General features: G+C 41.4%; 1 long non-coding RNA gene across 2 annotated transcripts in view; it reads right to left on the reverse strand.

Moving 5' to 3' along the window:
* The window catches only part of LOC129146497 (uncharacterized), a 314,133-nt gene that overhangs the window by 290,423 nt on the left and 1,889 nt on the right, over window positions 1-21,821 (reverse strand). The window contains exons 1-2 of one of the 2 annotated variants that reach the window (XR_008553308.1): window positions 16,922-16,959; window positions 14,588-14,728 (exon numbers count right to left, since the gene is read on the reverse strand). The exons of the other annotated variant lie outside the window; for it this stretch is intronic. This is a non-coding gene — a long non-coding RNA (uncharacterized LOC129146497). Of the gene's footprint in view, window positions 1-14,587; window positions 14,729-16,921; window positions 16,960-21,821 lie in introns of those variants that run through there. 2 annotated transcript variants of the gene reach the window in all.

Raw genomic sequence — 21,821 nt, forward strand, 5'->3', positions numbered from 1 at the left:
GAGATGAAATAAGAAATGGAACTTGGGGGCTCCCTGGTAGCCTAGGGGTTAAGTATCAGCACTATGACCACCACGGCCTGAGTCTGATCCCCTGCCAGGGAGCAACACACATGGCGCAGCAGACCTCTCCTATCTCGCCCACTGCTCTCCTCAGCAGTGTATTTCAGTAAATCCGCCTGATCTGCTCCCCACTCTGTCTCTGGTGAATCCCCTCACCCCACTGCACCTCTAGCCTACACCCCGGTTCTTCTACGCAAAAAAAAAAAAATAGAAAAGAAAAGAAATGGAACTTGGCATCAAATCATAAAAATCTCAGACTTCACAATGAAAGAGCTTAGGCTTTAGAGAGAATGCGTACTTTTTTCTCCATGAGAAGTTGGTGATGGACAAACAGACAATCAAAGAGCATGAGAGACAATGTATGGGTACATTGGACTTTGGGGTTGCTTAGAATTCAGAGCTTCCCACTTTGCACTATTTCATTAAATGTTCACAGTGCTCTGAAGTAGGTTCTACTATTTCTCAAATTAGAGACGATGAAACTGAGGCTAACGAGGACTCCCAACCCCATGTGATGCTGAAAACAAAACATTATTTTGAGCAAAGAAAGTGTAAGGAACCCTAGATGCAAGAAAACTCCAGCATTGAGGATGAAATATTAGGTTTTTTTAAAGTACTGGGGGCAGTCCTGCCCAGGCCAGAATCTCTCAAGGGAACCCAAGGCACATGTCCTTTAGCACAAATATAAAATTGTATCTTTGCAATAACTTAACTTGATAATGAAAAATTTTAGCATCAACTTTAAAACGTGCAGAGATGCATGTTCTGGTTTGTTCTTTTTAGGTGGTATATGAGTAGAAACAAAGACCTTTCCTCTGGACTAAATTTCCGCATAAAATTTTCCACGCAAGATATAGTTAGTTAACTACTTGCTCCTTGCAGGTATGGATTTGCTCTGACACATTTTGTTTTTGATTTAACACAATAGTTCACACATAGCTGAAGTTCTACAGCAAATTTTAACCCAATCTGAACCTAATCCACAGCTGGCAAGATAGATGGCATTGAGTGATAGACTAAGGACCCTAATTCTGGTCTTGTGGGTATAGCGTTGGTAATTATTTATGACAGAATGCTTTATGGCAAGTGAAGAAAACAATAGAGAAAGATAGGAAAAGAGGGAGAGAGAAGGAAAGACCAGAGAATCCACTGATGCACAGAGATATTTTCCTGGAAGCAGCCTCTTGAAGCAAGTTGCTGTCTGGAGGCAAAATGCTGAGTGCAGGTTTATTGACTTGGTCAAAAAAACAAGACAAGCAGGGAAGAGGGAAAAAAGTGAAGATCTTTAGTACCTAGAATGAAAGCATAAAGTGGTGAAATACAGAACTGAGAAGGGATGCTTAGATACTTTCTGGAAGAAAAGAAACCTCTAAGTAGTTTTAAAAAACGACCACTACCTTCACTACAACAACTGAGGGAATGAACATGGGGACTGAATTAGAAAAAACACTGATAAGGAGATGAGAAGATTATCATGCAGTTTTACCAAACAGTATTATTATTATTGTAAATGAACCAAGAAAATACCTTCACTTTTTAAAACAGTATGAATTTAATAAACTTCTTGATGACATTACATGACATCTTACTGAATCTATGTCCCCAGAACATGCTTCTTTCATTCTTTGTACAAATTTTTTTTAATTTATTTATGTATACAAGAATTGGGGTTTAGGCCAGAGGTGCGGGGGAGAGGGAAGAAAGGAGGTGAGGGGACTAACCAGAGAGAGTGGGGAGCAGAACAGGCGAATCTACTGAAATACACCAGCTGAGGGGAGCAGCGAGGGAGACAGGAGAGGTCTGTTGCACCATGTGGATTAGTTCCCTGGTGAGGGATTGAACTCATGCTTCAGTGGCTGGCAGTAGCTTGATATCACTGAGACTTTAACCCCTGCACCACCAGGGAGGCCCTGCACAAATATTTTTCCTAAGCACATACTAAACACAAGTACTCAACACTAGTGTGCCATGGGTAATATGATGGTAAATGGAACTTCCCAAAGGCAAGAAGTTTTGATCTTGTAGGAGGGGTAACATATCTACAAAGAACTATAATTCAAATAGAGCCACCAGAAAGAGATGAACATGCCCCCAGGAACTCAAAAAAAAGGAGAAATTATTTCATGCCAAGGTGATCAGGGAAAGCTTGGAACATGAGAAAATAAGTAGGTTCCTTGAACCTTAAACTTCCTCCTCACGTGGCTTTTAGAAAGATATTTTGCCTGACATCAAATTCTATTCCCTATGCTTACAAATTGGCTAAGGAAAGAAATCCTGACCTTTCTCCTTCAGAATTAGGATGTTCCAAAAATAAATAGAATATTCTTAGACTTGCCTTCTGAGACAAGTTTTCAAATAGAGGCCAAGTGGGTAGTACACACAGTGGTATGTTATGGGACAATTTACACCCTCCTATGTATTCTCTTATTCGCACAAAGGAACTGTGTTCGCTAAACCAAGCAACACATCTGAAAAAAAAAAAAAAAAACAATCTAACAAGCAAATGAACAACTAGCACTATTGTATATAATGATCTAATCCTTGAAAATTAATGATGATAACACAATATATGGCTCTAACTGCTGGCTCCCCTGGGTCAGCTAGAAATCCTCCTACCAAAGGGAGTTGGGATATTCCATCCCTACCCCTACTGCCAAATATCTGCCTGCTCCTCAATCCTTCTATTCTCCCTTTTGCAAAGAGTAGGATATAATTTTATTCTCATAATGAGAGCATGATGCACAGAAATCACCTACAAAGATCTTCAATTACAAAAGTAATGCATCTAAATTTTATGGTGTGAACATTGTACTGCGTTTTAAAAAGTAATGTATAAATTCCTCCTTTTAAAAAGGAAGAGAGAATGGTAAAAATGGTTCTAAATTTCTTACCATTTCTAAACCCACCCACTTCCCCCACACACATTTAAGTTTGGAGTGTATCCTTTTCTGCCATTTCTTTTTTCAATAAACAATATATGGTGGTGTTTTCTTTACTTTTTGACTTTATATAAATGGTATCATATTATTCCTGTCACTCCGCAGCATGCTATTTTTCCTCTAAATATTGTGTTTCTAAGATCTAGCTACATTTGTTTTGCATGTGACTATGTGACAGTGAGCTTGAGAACTTATACGGTTTCAACTTAAAGAAGCTGGAACTATGTTTTTGAGAATTCACGCCGTCTTTTTCCCATTTAGCATGTGCCATAAGAATCATTTTTGCCAAGGTTTTAGGGGAGGTAAAGAGCCACCAGGCCTACTCTCTCCAGCTCATGGGGATTTCCTTCTGCAGCTTCTCTGCTCCTGGGCCAAGTGCAAGTTGAGCTCCATGACAAAGGAAGGGCACTAGGTTCTCCCACAGGTTCCTACCATCCTCAGTTCTGAATGCTGCAAGGTGGTGAGAGACCTAGAGAGCTCCGGGCCATCATATCGGTCCCACCTGTGCTTGCTCTTCCCCACTTCATGTCTATCATTCCTTCCCAACTATCTGGCTTGCTGACTCAGGCTCCAGCACTCAACATAGACACGAGCTTCACAGAAAGTGTTTAATCAACTCTCTATATTAGCGCCCTTTTCTCTATCAGACCTAATGGTTCAGCTTCTCTGGACCAACCCTGACTAGCATACTGTGAGGATGTCTTCTCCTCGAGTCACCCCGCTCCTTCCTGCTTCCCTTGGAGGTGTGGGTGGAGAGTAGTTGACTTCTGCGTAGGGAAGAGCAACAGTTGATACCAGAGTAAGATTGCCTCCCACCTCCTCAGTTAACTATCTTTCTTCCCTTTCCAGGGCACTGTCTACTACTCCTTGCTCAGAAATAAAGTGATCAGCAGAATATACCATCCCTCCTTGCTTTCTAACAAAACTAAAAATACTCTTACCATAAGAGCTAGTAATTGTGCTCTTGGGTATATACCCAAAGGAGCTGGAAACCTATGTCCGCAAAAATCCATACGTGGATGTTTATGGCAGCTTTATTCATAACTGACGAAACTTGGAAGCAATCAAAATGTCTTCAGTAAGTGAATGGACAAATACTGTGGTGTATCCTGACAATGGAATATAATTTATCACTAAAAAAAATGCACTAACAAGTCATGAGACAAGCTGGAAGAATTTTAGGCCTCCCCTGGTGGCGCAGCGGTTGAGCACTGGGCTGCGAAGCTGCCCACAGCCTCTGCAGCGCCAGTTCGATCCCCAGCCGCCACTGGCAAGGGTCCCACATGGCGCAACAGACCTCTCCTGCCGCACCCACTGCTCCCCTCAGCAGTGTATTTTGTCAGTCTACCTGTTCTGCTCCCCACTCTGGCTCTGGTGAATTCTCTCACCCTCCTGCGCTTCTGACTGTAACCAGTGCTTATATAAATAAATAAATAAATCTTTTTTTTGTTTGTTTGTTTGTTTTTTATTTTTATTTGTTTGTTTTGCTTGTTTTGTTTATACATGCACTGGGTACAGTCAGAAGCGCGGGAGGGTGAGAGAATTCACCAGAGCCAGAGCGGGGAGCAGAGCAGGCAGAAGGACCGAAGTACACTGCTGAGGGGAGCAGCGGGCGGCAGGAGAGGTCTGCGCGCCATGTGGGACCCTCCTTCGGTGGCTGGGGAGCAGCCGGGGATCGAACCGGCGCCGCAGAGGCTGGGGGCAGGTTCGCAACCCAGCGCTCAACCGCTGCGCCACCGGGGAGGCCCCCAAATAAATAAATCTTTAAAAAAAATTGTATATATAAAAAAAGGAAGAACTTTAAATGCATGTTATTAAGAGAAAGAAACCAATCCAAATGGGCTATATTCTATTTTGGAAAAGGCAAAGGTATGGAGATAGTAAAAAGATCAATGGTTGCCAAGGGTTGGGTTTGAAGGAGGGAGGAGTAGATGGAAAGTAGAGGCTTTCTAGGGCAAGGCAAATACTCTGTATGGTATTACAATAATGAATATATGCTATTATACATTTGTCTAAACCCACAGTACAATACCAAGTGAACTATTATTATAAGCTGCGGACTTTGGGTGATAAATGATAAGTCAGCAGCGATTCATCAATTGTTACAAATGTACCTCTGTGGTGTGGCTAATGGGGGAGGTAGGGCAGGTGAGAGAACAAAAGATTACATGGGAACTCTCTGTACTTTCAGAACAATTTTGCAGTGAACTTAAAACTGCTCTTTAAAAAGGCCTTAATTTTTTTAAATTAATTCTTTCTTGTCAAGGACTCACGGAGGTGACTACCTTATTTCAGAACTAAAGGAAACTCACTTCTTTGATGTTAAATATGAAACATGTGTCATTCGAAAACAATGAGTAAGTGAACATAGCACATCACCAGGGATTTCCCCTTTATTAGGAATTGGACAATATTGAAACGGTTTATCAATTAGTTTTTAAAGTTGAGTGGTGTAGCCATAAGCCACAAGTAAAAATCCAACACATTTGATTATTCCAAGAAGAAATGGGATGTAAGCGGTTCTGTTGCATTCTAAGAGGTAGCATGCAGCAAGGGTAAACCCAACATCTTCTCAAGAGAATGCTGACAGTCAGGGCCCATTAACAGCAACACTCAGCAGTGAGTGAGAATATGACCATGGCAGCTCAGTTTCCTAAATAAGGCAATGGCTCACCCCTTCAAAACTACCAGGAGCTGAAGCGAATGAAAGCATAACAAGACAGACTGAAATATACCAAATCTCTCACTCTTTTTCAGTATGATTACTTCCTTCTGCCAAGAGTAACACTTTTCCCTCAACTTTAGTATTGATGGGGCGGGGGGCATTTCATCATTCAGAGAGAAATAAAGGGAGGGAGAGAGAGAAAGGATCTCTGAACAAACTGAATGCTTTCTTCTCACGCAGCTGTTATCAAACTGGCATATAGAACAGACATGTGAAATCATTTTTCAGAACAACACAAGGTAGAAGAAGATGGTTTTGCAAAGTAAGTAGTAAAACAGATATGTAGCCAGAGTTGGTTTGAACCTTAGGGTCCAGCTGTTACAAAGCATTCTAATGTAGTTCTGTACATGTTATGGTAAGAAATATATCTTTTCATGTGAGTCTATTTTTCTTTTTTTTTTTTTAAAGATTTATTTATTCATACAAGAACCAGGGTACAGGCCAGATGTGTGGGAGGGTGAGAAGATTCACCAGAGACAAAGCAGGGAACAGAACAGGCAGACTGACGAAATACACTGCTGAGGGGAGCAGCAAACGCAGCAGGAGAGGACTGTAGTGCCATGTGGGACCCTCACCGGTGGCCAGGGATCTAATGGTGTTGCAGAGGCTGCGGGCAGCTTCGCAGCCCAGTGTTCAACCGCCTGCGCCACAGGGAGAGGCCCCCTTCTCTGAGATTTACTAGATGCAAACCAGAAGAACAAATGTCACCTTCCCTTTTTTTGGAAGCTGCAATGCTTGCATCCTAGAACCCCAGGAAAAAATGTTGCTAATAACATACAAAAAGCAGTAGCAGAGACTGAGAGGGTGGGGGGGGGAGGTAGAGAAGAGAAAGAATGCCGCAGAGCTTGAGCCAGCTGTTCTGAATCTCTGAACTTCACAATGGTGACAGACTGCACAATGGACTCCAATTTTCACCTTCCTGTATCCACAACTTGCCATAAAATTTTGCAGTTTCCCTCACACCCACAAGAAAAGTATATTTCCTGCTCCTTGGCTTTAAGCTTGACCAGGTACCCCACTTTTTGGCCGATGGGATATTAACAGACATGATATAAACAAAGGCTTTGTCATTGCCAGGATAAATCCAAGGAAGCTGAGAGACATACTGGGTAAACCCCCAGCCACTGTTGATGCCTATGCAAAATCAGCCACGGTTGGCAGAGATGGCCCAGCCACCCACAGATGCTGAGCTACAGAAATGCTCTTGTCACATGCCATTGAGATATGTATAGTGGTTTGTTACGCAGGAATGTCTGATTCATACACAGGCTGTATGAGCCAGTAGACCAGGCCCACCTTCTCTTTATTTAATAATTTTATTTGCTTGATTATTTTTAACCACCAACTAGAGGCTCCAAAAGGCAGGGCTTTTTGCCTGTGTTGTTTTTTGCTCAATAAATATCTGTTGAATTAAGTAAGTTTGAGTTGAATTTCTGCACTTCAAACATAAACCCTGACTAACACAAACCACAAAATCAACTGTTTTTCCTTTGTTTTTACGATATACAATATATTTACATCACAAAAATCACTTGAGTAGATTTAGCCTTGTGGTTTTCCACCATGTTTGGAATATTTTCAGTGCTAACAAGCCAGTATTGTATAAAAAGGCTGGCACAAACATACAGAATAGTACTTAATAAAGTCAATCCCCAATTGTTTCTTGACAGAGAAAATGTAAGTCCTAAAGCCCTAAACTCGCCCGGGCAAAGTCACTCTGGCATTGGATGGGAGGTTATTCCTTTGCTATCTCCATCACCTCTACTGATTATTTTAGAACAGAGTGGCTTTATATCATTAATCACCATTTAATCGTTGTTTCTTACTTTTTATTTCACACAGAAAGGTTGTGAGAAAGTACAAAGATCTTCTGTATGCCTTTTACCCAGATTCATCCATTTTTAGCATTTGTTTCATTTGCTTCATCTGCTCTTTCTCTCTATATTTTTTCTCTCCTGTGAATTATTTAAGAGTAATTGCAAACATAATACCCCCTTATACTTTAAAGTATATTTCCTAGAAATGAAGACTTTCTTTAACACAAACACATAACATTACCAAAATCAACAAATGTAACATTTAATGCTGATATCCAATCCAATGTTCACTTCAAAGTTTCCAATTGACTTAACAATGCCAGTATAGCTTTTTTTTCCTGGTCTGCGATCTAATCCAGGATCACACAAATCTACTTGTCAAATCTTTTCAGTCTCCCCAAGCCTTCATTGTTTTCATGATTTTGACTCTTTATTTTTTAATTTTTAGCTAATTTTTTAGTAAGATGTTAGCTATTGGTTTTCCATATATGGTCTTGATTATATTGAGGTAGCTTCTTTCAATTTCCAGTTTTGTCTAATGTTGTATAATAAAAGGTGTTCATTGTTAATAAAGCTTTTTGCACCAATTGAGATTTAGAAAGGTAAAAGAAGCTACTATAACAGCAAAAATATATATATATGCCACACTCAGTGAAAGTTCAAATTACTCCATTCATTTGATTAAGAAATACTGAGGAAATCTTCAGTTTGTAACACACGTCTTTCTTGACACTGGAGTTTTAAAAGTGAAGAAGACATAGATATTTCCTTCAAAAGTGTCACAGACCACTGAAGGACACAGCCCCTCTCCCAAGCAGCCCATGTACTCCATGCTTTAGTCATAGCAGATAAACAATCACAACCTCCTTTCAGCTCAAGGAGTTCCCTTAGATCATAGAGCCCAAAGTCTCTTCCCCTCTTCTCTGCTTGTCAAGATCATAAACATTTTTCCAGTCCTAGATCAAACTCTACTTCTTCAGAGAAATACTTTCTGGTACCTTGTCCAAAATTAATTACTCCACTACTGAAATCTCTATTATACTTATTACTTGAAAATTAAAAAGTAAAGAGAAAGCATCAAGCATTTATCTTGCCTTTCCTTTACCATATTACTTCAAGGTTGGCAAAGAGCCGATGGAGAAAGATATTTAAAGAAATATTCGGGCCTCCCCGGTGGCGCAGCGGTTGAGCGCTGGGTTGCGAAGCTGCCCGCGGCCTCTGCAGCACCGGTTCGATCCCCGGCTGCTCCCGTCCACCGGAGGAGGGTCCCACATGGCGCGCGGACCTCTCCTGCCGCCCGCTGCTCCCCTCAGCAGTGTACTTCGGTCCTTCTGCCTGCTCTGCTCCCCGCTCTGGCTCTGGTGAATTCTCTCGCCCTCCCGCGCTTCTGACTGTACCCAGTGCATGTATAAATAAACAAACAAACAAAAAAAAAAAAAAAAAGAAATATTCCACTTTGGAGCCTCCCTGGTGGCGCAAGCTATCTTATGAAGCTATCCGCAGCCACTGCAGCACAAGTTCAATCCCTGGCCAGGGAGCTACCCACGTGGTGCAGCAGACCTCTCCTGACTTGCCCGCTGCTCCCCTCAGCAGTGTATTTCAGTCAATGTGCCTGTTCTGTTCCCCACTCTGTCTCTGGCGAATCCTCTCATTCCCCACACCTCTGGTCTGTACCCCAATTCTTGTATGCATAAATAAATCTTTTAAAAAAAGAAATATTCCAGTTTAATAAAGACAGATGACTGACAGCATGAGAAAATCACATTTTTTAACCTCCAGTGAAATTATAGATGTTCTAGGCAACAATCATCAGTGGCTTCCAAAACCATCAGGTAAAAGGCTGATGAAGAGATTAGGCTGACATCCCCTGAACCCACTGATTAATCTTAACATCACAGAAATCAGGATAACCAGACATTATGTGCTTCAAAATATAATGCCATAGCAAGTACACTATATTTCCATAAAGTATTCCTGTCTAAATAAATTGAACCTATATCTAATCAAGCTTCTAGGTCTAATCACCAATCTGAAGAAAATTACAGGTACAGAGAAACAAGGTAAATGACTCCACATGGGAAGCAATCAACCCAGATTGTGGCACATTTTGCAGGGACAAATGACCTTGTTTCTCATGAACAAAACCACGAAACAAAAAAGAAGAAATGACAGTTACAGAAAAAGACTGGTGAGCCCAAACAATGATATGCAGTATATAAACCTTATTTGGATGCCTATTCAAACCAACCAACAGTAAAAAGATATCTTTGCGACAGAGAAATATGAATGATGAGCAGGTATTAGATGATATTAAGGTTTATTGCTAATTTTGTTAGATATGCTAATAGCATAGTTGCTATGTTTTTAAAAAGTCTTCACTTAGTTTTATACCAAAGCATTTTACTGGTAAAACAACATGGATGTTGATATGTGCCTTAAACCATTATTTTAAAAAAGACAGAAATAAAAACAAGGAAATAGATAAAATAAGAATGGCATCAAGTTAGGCCGAATATATAGCTTTATGCCATTCTTATATATACAGAAAGAGAGATTCATGACTTCATGATACCATTTCTTTTAAGTATAAGTTTGAATTTCCACAATAAAGCAAAATAAAATTAAACAAAAACAAACAATAGCAAGAAAAGCCCTGTGACATGGAAGAGCATTAGAGTGTCAGAGGGTGGGCATTTGCATTAGAGTCCCAGATATGCTACTAAGTAGCCACTTGAGGGCTCTGGCCCTCAGTGTCTAAGTAGAAAGTAGGATTTGGACTTCTTAGAACTCTTCCAATTCCAACATATTTGATTGTGTTACTTCGAAATCCCCATCTCTGGTTTCTTCTCAAGAATCCTTTCCCAACTAAATAACTGTAAAACAGGAGTTTCCTCTAATTCTCCCAAGACTACTTTCTCTGAGTATGTGACTTGCATATCTCACTTTCTATTCTCTCATACATAGAAAGCACCACAACTAATTCCTGTATATCTAAATCATTCAACACTTGCCGCACTCCATGTATACATCTGCTTGTTATATGTATATGTGTCAGTGTTCTATGTCTGAGACTATATATGAGGACACTGTCAACCCAGAATATGGGTGTTCGCTTTAATCATGCTGATGACTTAGCATATTGTCAGCATGCAGCAAATGTATAAAACCATAATACTATGGTCTAATATATGAACTTTCTAAGCAATTTGTTGCAGCTGGCCTAACTGTCCACAGACAGAATACAAAAACCTGCATTTTCTGGCTTAATTTGTTTCTTTGCTCTTCCAACATTATGAACTGTTATTCATAGGATTATAGTTCCAGGGATGGATAAAGGATCATCATGTTTCATGCAAAAATAGTCCTAACTCACAAGGTTTCCCTTTCCCTTCTAAATAAGGGTGTGTGTGGCCCCTGTCTCATATGAGGAATATAAACTTCTCCAACTCTGTCTTTTATATAACTTCTAAAAACTAGGTAGTGACCACATGAAGGCTTATATTAATTTTTCTTCACTTTTCTTTCCTTTAGTGGAGAGGGGGCTTGTGCTTTTGAGTGTCTGGTCACTTCCAGCACTCTAACATGCTTGTCTATATGTAAATTTTTCCTAACCTATCCTCTCTACTCTAAGAAGACCTGGTATGAGGATATTATACACTACAGACAAGTGAATTCCATCTCTGCTGAGGTAGTGCTGGCAAAACCTTTTCTTCCTAAAAAAAAGTGACCATAAATTTCCATCAGAGGCTTCAAAAAAACAGCCCCTTGCTACTGTAAGTAACCTCACAGTTCCTGGCTTGCTGAATTACATAAAAAACGCTACAGCTTGTTTTCTATAACAGTGTAATGATTGTACCTACATGTCAGGGAGTTGCTATGAGGAATAAGATAATGCACATAAAATTATATCTACATGTCCATTACTTTTAAAATTATCTTTCGACATACACATTGCTTCCATGACTCAAATTTAGATAAGGTGAATTCTCTATATGTTCATGTTTTTCTCAAAACTTCTTTCTGGTTTCTACTTTATAAATCTTACAAGCCACTCATATGGTTTGAGGAAACAGTTGCCAAAAGTCATGGAAACAAAGGCTTGCCACATAAAATTCAATTGTTGAATTCTGATTGAACAAGAAGGAACATGAAGGCTTTGAATTCTGTTTCAAATAAAAAAGAGATTATCACAGGACCCAAAAAAATGCACATAAAATGTTTAACAGTTTTGGGGGGTAGTAGGCATACTACCTCAACTAGGACTGCTTGGGAGTCCCCAGAAAGAGTGCATTTTCAATAAACATTTGTTCAATAAATACACTGAATGACATAACGAGAAAGATGTTATTCAAAATCTGTGAGCAAATAGAAGTTGATATTTGCAGAGTGTTAAGTTATGAAATGTCCCCCAAACACAGAATTTTAAAATTAAATAACTCAATCTTGAAAATTTAACAGGGAGAGTTAATAAAGGAAAGGCCTATTTATTCAGATGAATCAAAGATGAATATGAGATGTAATCATGTTTTATTTGTACAGGTCATTCAACCTAGAATCAAAGCACTCACCACCTATCTCATTAACCCTTACAACACCCCCAGGAGACAGGCAGTATGGAAGATGATCCCCTTGTTACTGATGGAGAGAGAGCCTGAGGCCCAGGACAGTGAAGGGACTTGTCAGAGGCCACATCAAGTAAGTGAGTAATGGAGCAAGAAACAGAACAAATTTCTAGTCTTTATCCTTGGCTCACTAATATGTGTTACCTTGAGGTTGCCAAACATCTCAAGTATTTTTTACTCCAAGATTCATTTTAAAAGAAATGCTACTTTTTGTTAAGCAGCCAAAGGTACAAAAGTCAATAATTAACACTTAAAAAACACACATCAGGTGAGATTTTGCTTATTTTGTATTAACAGTTGCATATCAGTTAACAACAAGTTCAGGGAAGAAAAATTAGCAAATGTTCAGAAACTTCTGCATAAGGCAAATTACTGTATTTGAGGACAAATGATGTGAACTCTAATTTGCAACTGAAAACACAAAAGCTTGATTTTGAGTTTCCAAACGGAACTGGAGAGGCTGGGCATATTTCTTCAGTGATTTTCCTATGATTCCATCTGGGGGTAGAGGGTAAACAAACACTTGTTAATGACTCACTGAAAAGAGGAATTACCAGAATTTTCAGGTATTTTAATCTTCAAATTTTCCCAGAAACCCGCAGGAGGATGAGTAGTTGTGCTTTTACTAGCACTTGTATAAAAATAAAATACAAAACGACAAAATAATGAATTTGGTGACAATCAAAATTAATTTATATTTATCTCCTCCCATGACCCTATATTAAGAACCGCGGCGCAGCGAAGGTATGGTGGGCGGAGGGGTTCCCAGGCATAAGCAAACAACCCTAAGGCAAGGACCCCCAAATCTGGGGACGCAAGATGGAGGGCGAGGAAATTGGTTCCTACGTTCGCCCTATTTCCATGACAGAAAAATGGGTTCACAGAGTGAACCGCTTCATGTCCAAGGGATATTCCTGTTTTATTTTTGAAAAACGATGAGAACCCGAAGACAGCCGCCAGTGCCTTCCTTAAACGCACGGCGAGTGGCGGTCACCGCGCCCAGGTCGCTCCCCACCTCTTCCTGGCGCCTGTGCCCGCGCGTCCCGCGTCCCCGCCAGGGCTCGCCTGGCACCCAGATCACCCCTTTGCTGGCTTCTCCGCACTAGAAACGCCGCGCGCCAGAACTCGCACGGGCATGCCAGGGCCCAAGTGCAGTAGGTTGTCGGTGCCCGGAGCCATAGTAGCCACTTTTTACTTTCCTTATCCACACGACTTCTCCCTGGGGATCTTCCAACGGGATTGGAAGGTGGTGAGCCCCGGCTGCGGGCTGGGAAATACGCACCGTGCCAGCCTCCATCTGTCCAGCTATGTGACTCACCTGCGTCACACTGGCCGCTGCTTATTAGTACCGGGAAAATTCGAGCTGTTTGGACATCAGCAGGGAATTTGGAGAGAGGGAGATGAACAAGTGTCATCTCTGCTTAACCTCCTGGGCTGACTGATGGTGGCAAGTTCAGTCGGGTGCTGGCTGCCAGGCAGCTAGGCTATGTTTTGGACACACTTGGCAGCCAGGGAAACTTTAAGGCAGCCTCTGGTCTCCTTTCTATCTTCAGATTTTTTTTAGGGTCTGTGTCTAATGCTAACCTTCTTCACCTTCATTCAAAAGAAGGTTGGGACGCAGGCCTGGAACCCTGACCATGTGGATTCTATCCGTAGGTCTATTTATCAGCTGCTGCATGTTTATTAACAAGTTTATTAACCGTACTGGTTTTCAGTGTCTCTATTTGTAAAAATGGGAGTTACAACATCAACCTCAGAGGGCTGTTGTGAGACTGGTAGGAAAGAATGCATTTAAATTGTTCTTGTACAAGGATGGTTCAATTAATGTTAGGGGCTGCTTGACAGAATTAAATAAGCTTAGCATGAATACTCATTTAACCAACAAGAATTTAATGGCAGCAGCACTGTGTGCAAGGTAGGCCCTGCCCTAGAAACTAAAAAGAAAGCAGAGAACAAAACAGACAAAATTGCTGCTGTCCCCTTGGAGCTTTCATGGGTAGAAGAGGTGTAAGGAGTTACAGAGCAAACACATAGTGTGTCAGACGGAACAGTCAATGGGTGCAGTTGCCATTTTAAACAGGTAGACAGTTGCCCAAAGCATGGGAAGGAAGGAGCCATGGCAACAGCTGTGTGCTCTGGAGGGAAGTACACCATGGATCTACCCTTACAAAATCCTATTACCTCTCCTGCTTCCACCAGGCAAGCATATTACCATGTGAGCCCACCCTAGTGAGCCTTTCACCATGTCTGCCCAAACAGACAGGCTAGGTAGCTGAAGAGAAGCCTAATACTAGCACCACTTCCAGCCACGATGTTTAACTCAAGTCTCTCTTCGTCTACCCCATCCATACTCTGCTGCCCACCCAATCCCTTTACATCTTCAAAAGAACTTCCCTGATAGAGTCCTGAAGGGGGATAACTCACATTTTCATAAGGAATGTACTGTCCCCTTCTCTTTTCATGAAAGATGACAAGGATCATTGGTGATGATGACACAAATCAACCAAAAATTGGCATTTCCCCTTCAATTCTGCGCAGTAACAGTGGTCACACAATTCCAAGGCACTATGCAAAGAAATATCAATAACAGAAAAACAATTTCAGCTGATACGACACATTCTTATTTACATTTTACGGCTACAAGTAGAGAAATGACTTCGAGAAGGCAGGGAAGGTACAAGACACATGCACACAAGTCTATCCTGCATATATACTATCACATTTATCAGTAAAAATGACTGCCAATTATCATGCTCCTCTCCGATACTTAGTGTTTTATATGTATTTACTTATTTAATATCATCAATAACTCCACGAAGTATCTACCATCATTTTACAGAGGAGAAAACTGAGTGTGAGAACAGTTAAATAACTTCCCAAGGTCACAGAGTTAGTAAAGAGTGGGGACACTCCCTTGCTCCCATTTTATTATGGGTTCATTCATAATAAAATAAACATTTATTGACTGCCTTCCATGTGCCAGGCACTATTATAGGCACTAGAGATACAGCAATTTAAAATGTCCCTGACTATCTATCCATCTATCTGCCTATCTTAGCTTACTTTTTTTGTGGATAGACAAGCAAATGGGGTGAGGAAAACAGCATGTTCTTGAATCACACTGTTTCATTCCATGTCAGTTGGGATGTTTGAAGACCTGCTTTCCTAATACATTGCCATTTCACTAAAGTTGTAGTTTCCAAGAACCAATCCCATTAAGTGAGGGCTTACTGTATAGAAGATAAGTACAAAGGAGAAAAACAAAGCTAGGAAAGAGAAAAAGGAGGGAATATGGTTGCATTGTTAAATAAAACATCTAGGGAAAAAACTTCACCCAGAAGGTAACAGAACAGAAGCAAACTATACCAAAGTGGGGGAAAGTGCTCCAAGCAAAGGGAAAAGCAAGTGCAAAAACCTGAAGGCAAGATTAACAGGAAGTGTAGCTGAAGGGTAGTGGGTTTCAGCAAAGAGAAATATTATAGATGGGGTGAATGATGGAGTGGTCATTCAGGGGTGTAAGCTCTGATTTAGGTTATGACCCTGAGTGAGGTGGGGAGTCCCTGGGGCGTGGGCTGGGAAGCTCTACAGAACAGGATCACTCTGGTTACTGTGCTGAGGTGCACTGCAAGGCATGAAGGAAAAAGAAACATGGAGACCACTTAAGAAGCTGTCATAATAACCTAGATGAGAAATGATGATGGCGTGGGCTCAAGTAGTATTAGCAAAGGTCTGACAAATGGGTGGATTTCTAGTTAGACATGAAACTTAGAGGCACAAACTTATTTCACTGCACTCCATCTGGAATGTGAAAGACAGAGGAATCAAGGATGGCCCCAAGGTTTTTGCTCTGAGCATCTCCTGAAAAAAAAAATGGTTTGTCCTTAACTGAATGGGGAATACTGTAGATAGAGCAGGTTTGGGGGCAGAGCTTCCAGCAAGTTCAACTTGAGGACCTTTTAGATAAGTCTACTAGAGACAGGTATCAAGCAGGCAGCATGAATAAACAAAACTGGAGTTTGGAGTTAAGGAAAGGTCAGGTTGGAAATACTTTTTTTTTTTGTTTAAGATGGGATACTACGCTCTGGGTGTTGGCACCTGGAAAAGGTCAGGTAAGGGATGAGGACAGAAGAAGGGGTGATAGAGAGAAAAGGTGGGAGAACCCCCACCGTGTATGCTCCAAATTTTCCACTTCATCAGGACTGAAGAGTGAGAGACTGGCACAGCCTTGGGACATGGGGTCATCTTTGCTTCAGTTAAACCTCTGCCTCCTCTCCTGGGCAGGTTTAATAGTTTTCTTCACCAGAGGTGGCTGGCAGGAAGCAAGAGTTTGGTGTGCCTTATTTGGCTTTAAACCTCCCAAGTTCCATAGACCCATTGAATCTCTGCAGGTGTCAGTATTCCCCTCTGTAAAATGGGGTTCTGACGCCCCTTAACGTCCGTAGTCTAGGTTCAGTGAGAGAAAGGGGCCCATAAGCCACTCTTTTACTCCTTCCTGCTCTTCAGGGCTTTTCCCCAACGTTTATGTCCCATTTATCTCCATACACACGTTGTCCTGTCTTGGTCTGAGCCTCCCAGCGCCACGCTCCTACGAAACAGGGAGCCAAAGGTGGGGTGTGGACTCCCATCCCCGACGAGAGCGCTCCCTGTCAACTCTGCCTGCCTTGACGCGAGGGGACCCCACGCGCCTCGTGGCGTTGCTCTGCCCAGTCCCCCCTCACCCTCCCCGAACACACCCCCACCCGGAGCGCCTTCTCCTACCCGCAGCCCGGGCGGGGAGGGGCCTCGGCCTGGCCGCGCCGCCTCGGCCCAGAAGCTTCCTCTCAGACGCCAGCAGAGTCTCGTGGGCCGCGGCTCCCCGGGACGGGCCTGGAGGCTGGAAGACGTCGCGTTGTGGCGGGACGCGGGGTCTCGGGTCTGAGGCGCGGCACGGGGCGGCGCGGGGCGGGGGGCTCGCGAGCCCGGGTTCTGCGGGCGTCAGGCACACTCCGCGGCGGCCCCGCCCGCCCGCCCGGCGCCCCGGGGAAGGGCGCCCTTGCTTCTGGCATCATGTTTTTAAAAGAGGAATTCCGTTTTTCCTTCTCCTGCGCCCCTCAGAGTTCTGAAGAAAAGGGGACCCCCGCGTATCCTGTGGGAGAATTTTGCTTCCTGCCAGGAGGATTGACTAGGGCCTCCTGGATCTGGAGGGAGTTGTCCCGGCGGAGCAGCCCCGTCACCCGCGGGCCACGAGCCCAACTTTCGCTGGTCCGCGTCGCGGCGGCGCCGGCTGCGCCCGGGGGAACCTGAGCCTGGGGCCGGTTCCCCTGCCTGCGGGTGAAATCCCGAGGGAGTTGCTGAGGGGCTCACAGATGAAGGAAACCATTTATGAAACCAAATTTCTTTTTTTTCTTTTTTTTTTTTCCCTTCTGGTTTGACTTTTATATATATATTTTTTTTTTAATTTTTTACATCATCGTTCATTTTTAAACAATATTTGCTTCTCCCACCCCCTCAGGGGCAGTCCCCATAGTTTCCTTCACCAGTGCACCCCTGCACCATCACCTCAGTCCCCTGTGCGCCTCCCTCCCTCCCCTTGAGCCCTCTCCCTCCTCCTCTCCAGCAGTATATCTCGGATTTATAATTGCCCGTTTGTGCTTTGTTGTGTTTTGTACTGTTATTATTTTTTCACACTGATGTCTTATTGGGTTCCCCTATATTCCTGCTATAAGTGAAACCATCCGATATTTTTCTTTTTCCTTCTGGGTTATTTTAGTAAGCATAATTCCTTCTAGTTCCATCCACGTTGCCCACCGCCAATATTATTTTCAATGGTGAAAAGCTGAAGGCCTTTCCTTTAAGATCAGGAACAAGACAAGGATGTCCTCTCCCACCACTGCTCTTCAATATAAAACTGGAAGTCCTAGCCAGGGCTATAAGACAAGAGAAAGACATATAAGGAATCCAGACAGGGAAAGAAGAAGTAAAACTACCACTAATTGCAGACGATATGATAATATACATAGACAACCCTAAAAACTCCACAGAAACACTGCTCAAAATAATCAACCAGTTCAGTAAAGTAGCAGGATACAAAATCAACACACAAAAATCAGTTGCCTTCCTATACACAAACAATCAATCTGAAGAAGAAGAAATCAAGAAAACCATCCCTTTTATCATTGAAACAAACAAAAAAAAAAAATCAAATACTTGGGAATAAGCCAAAAGAGGTAAAAGACCTATACAAAGAAAATTATAAAACACTGTTAAAAGAAATATTAAACCAAATTTAGAAGGCAGTTTTTCCATACCTTCAGCAACCCTTAGGCCTAGAAGGATCCCAGAGTGGCAACAATGGAGGGACTCCTCTGGATGTTATGGACAGTTGTTCTTTAACCTTTAGAGAGTGACCCATCTCTTCAAAATTGCATGCAAGTTGTAGACCCTGGCCCAAAATCACACACTTTGGGATGCATGTTTGAAGTTCCAGGAAAACACATATACCACCACAACCCAACCTCCTTTATCACACCTGGGGGGGGGGGGGAGAGATAAATACCTGAGTGTCTCAGAGAAAATAGGCATAAGCTTTGTGATCTCCACAGGGGACAACAAAAAAAAACGAACACTCTGTTAATTTCACTGAACTTATTGGGTTGTTGTTTTTATTTTTTCCTCTCAGTAACAAGTGGACAAAAGTTAATCAAGTGACCAAGTGAGTTTGGTGCATATGAAAGGACGCAGACCTCCTGAGAAAGGAAAGATGTAATTAGAATAGAATCAGTCCCTTGGGTTGTCCTGGCCTCCTCAAACCACCAACGCAAATGTAATTAGGACAAAAATGTTTTGGAAGGAAGTTAGCAAATAAGGAAGGTTTCCTTAGACGTAATGATGAGAGTTCTGTAATTTTATTGTTCTGTTAACCAAGAAATTTCTATTATAAGCCATAAACTTATGATGGCCTCAGAGAAGCAGTACAAGTTTTCTTTTCTCTACTTTTCTTTACCTTGGGGGTTGGGGGAAGGAACAAGAATGCCATACACACTGCTCCAAGGACAGCAGCTCTCCACCATCTAACTGCTGCTGGTGTTGTATGCACTGGTGAAGGATAACATATCTGTCTTGTTTTAATTCACCAGATGGAGAAAATGCAACAATATTTGGGGGAAAAAAACATTTCCTGTCTTTTTGTTCTTAACATAAAAAGTACTTTATGGCTATTTTTTTCAGCATATTTTCTCCTCCTCTGGGGCACTTTTTAAAGCCTCAAAGCATATATTTGCCAGGAGTCTTTGGATTCTCACAATATTCCTAACTCTTTCTACAGCTAAGTCTTTCTGGATCTGCTCCATTAAGGGAAGTTGTGTTTTACAAGCTGTAGACGATAACTGCAATAGCTAAGCTTTTTTTTTTTTTTTTTTTTTTGAGGGAAATTTTTAAACTTAAAACACTTAGTATTTATGGGCCATTGCTTTTCTTTTATTACCCATTTAACCATGTCTTTTCTTTGACGCTCATCCAGAGGGACTCTCATCATCCATGGCCAGATCAGAGAAGCCAAAAGGAAAGGTCTTCATCATCTCTAATCTCCATCTCTCACCTCCCTCCAAAGCAGTTTACAATAAAGAGAACTCCCACATCCTGATCCCTGCTCTTCTTTGATCTTCCCCATCATTTTCTTATTAAAAACAACTGCTCTGTTGCCACCATCAGTTTCAAGTTGTCTGAGTAACTATTTTCATGCTTAAATTTTTAATTTTGAAAATCAAGTCATATATTAGAGTTATTATGGCAAATATAATATCCCCACTTGAAAAACAGGGGAAATCTGCAGAGAACAACCTATTAATTTTCCACCAGTTAGAAAGCACTAAAATACTACTTTCTGAGTATGGGTCTCTGGTTTTCTAGCCTGGCTTCTTCCTGTCTCAGTTACACCACCTTTCATGGTTTCCTGGGCTATTTCTTCCATCGGACATTAATTAAAAGTGAGCAAATATTAAATTTCATTCCACCAACATAATAAAAATACTGCTTTCCGTAACAAGTTACCAAACTCCAGCTAATGATGCAACATACCACCAAATTCCAGTAGAACGATTAATTTGAATAAGCCTTAGATTTCATAGTTTTGAATTTATTAACAACTATATTGCATATAAATTAATGGATCCGATAAGTTATCAAATAAAGATTTAAAAACTTTATAAAGATTATAATAAAATTTGTAAAAAGGACATTAATATTAGCCAAACTTGAAAAAAATCAATAAAGCAAGATGCTTTAAGTTTTTACATAATACATCATACTCTATACAGCTCTATAGGAGATTCTTTCATTCACAGCTAGACATACATCTTCACTTTCTGAATTTCACCATCTCTAAACCCAAAGGTAACTTTCCACTTCGAATTATCTTCCTCCAGGAGACATGCTGTCTCCCCATGACTTTCTCCAGGCTGGGTAGCTAGCTTAGGAGCCACTGCCACAGATCCCCCAGCAGCACTTTGTCGGTGCACCATTAGATGCACATTACTGACCTTGCTGGTATAATTGTCAGTCTACCCTGTTACACAATAAACTGCACAAAGGAAGGGACTAATTTGTTTTGCCCAATATTTTCCAAGTACCTGACACAGAAGAGCTATTGATAAATATTTAACAAATCAATAAACGGACAGTGCTTTTTTTAAGTCCAGGAAGCCAATATGAGAGCTTCATCTCTTCCTTTCAATCTAATGAGGAAGCCTCAGGAGTGAAAAGAAAAAAGTACAGTGTGGCATTGGCCAGAACACCGAGTTTGAAACCCAACTCAGATCCTTACCAGTTGTGTCACTTTGAATAAGAGACTTACTCTTCTGAACCTCATTTTCTCTTCTATAAAATTGGTATAATAAAGTATATTTTGTAAGGTTGTTTAAAAATTTATAAACATGCACCTGATAAAAGTAAGCAACATATGCTATAAGCAAATATTATCATAAACAAAACAAAACCTTCGTCAAGAACTAAGCCTTGTAAGTATATGGGAAATGCACTAACAGAGGCAATCACAAGGAATTATGGGAGTAAACTCGATTGGAGAGAGCAGCACAATTCAAAAGGAAGGGATCAAATGATTACACACAAGGCCTGAGCAGTATGGCTTATGGGGGTAATCACAAATAGTTGATTTTCCATTTAATGCAAAGTAAGGTCCCAACTTAAAATGGCTCGTGAAACTTCTTTCAAAAACATGCTCACACACCCTGTTTTCTCTGATCTCATCCCATACTCGTTTTTTTCTTCTGAATGTGCTAAGCAGCCTCCTACCCTCAGGCTTCGCATTGGCTGTTCTGTCTGCCTAGATTTTCCCCCTCTGTCCACATCTCACTGTTTTACATCCTTCCGTATCTTTACTCAAATATTCCCTTTTCAATAAAGCCAACCATAACCAGCCCATTTAAAATTATACTCCCTCCAAAAACTATAAAGTGTGCTTAATTATTATGTGTATTGTTTACTGACATCATCCACCCCCATCCAAACAAGTTCCACCAAGGCAAAGATTTTAGTTTTGTTCCTCAAGATATTCCAAGTGCCTGAGACAGGGCTAGCACATTGTTGTGTCAAATGAATGAATGAAGTGTGGCAGGAATGTGAAGTCAGGGTAAGAAGTGGTGAGAGGTGAAGCTGGAGAGAT

The sequence above is a fragment of the Talpa occidentalis genome, unplaced genomic scaffold, assembly GCF_014898055.3.
Source record: "Talpa occidentalis isolate TD23 unplaced genomic scaffold, MPIMG_talOcc4v2.1 talOcc4.2, whole genome shotgun sequence".
Taxonomy (NCBI): Eukaryota; Metazoa; Chordata; class Mammalia; order Eulipotyphla; family Talpidae; genus Talpa; species Talpa occidentalis.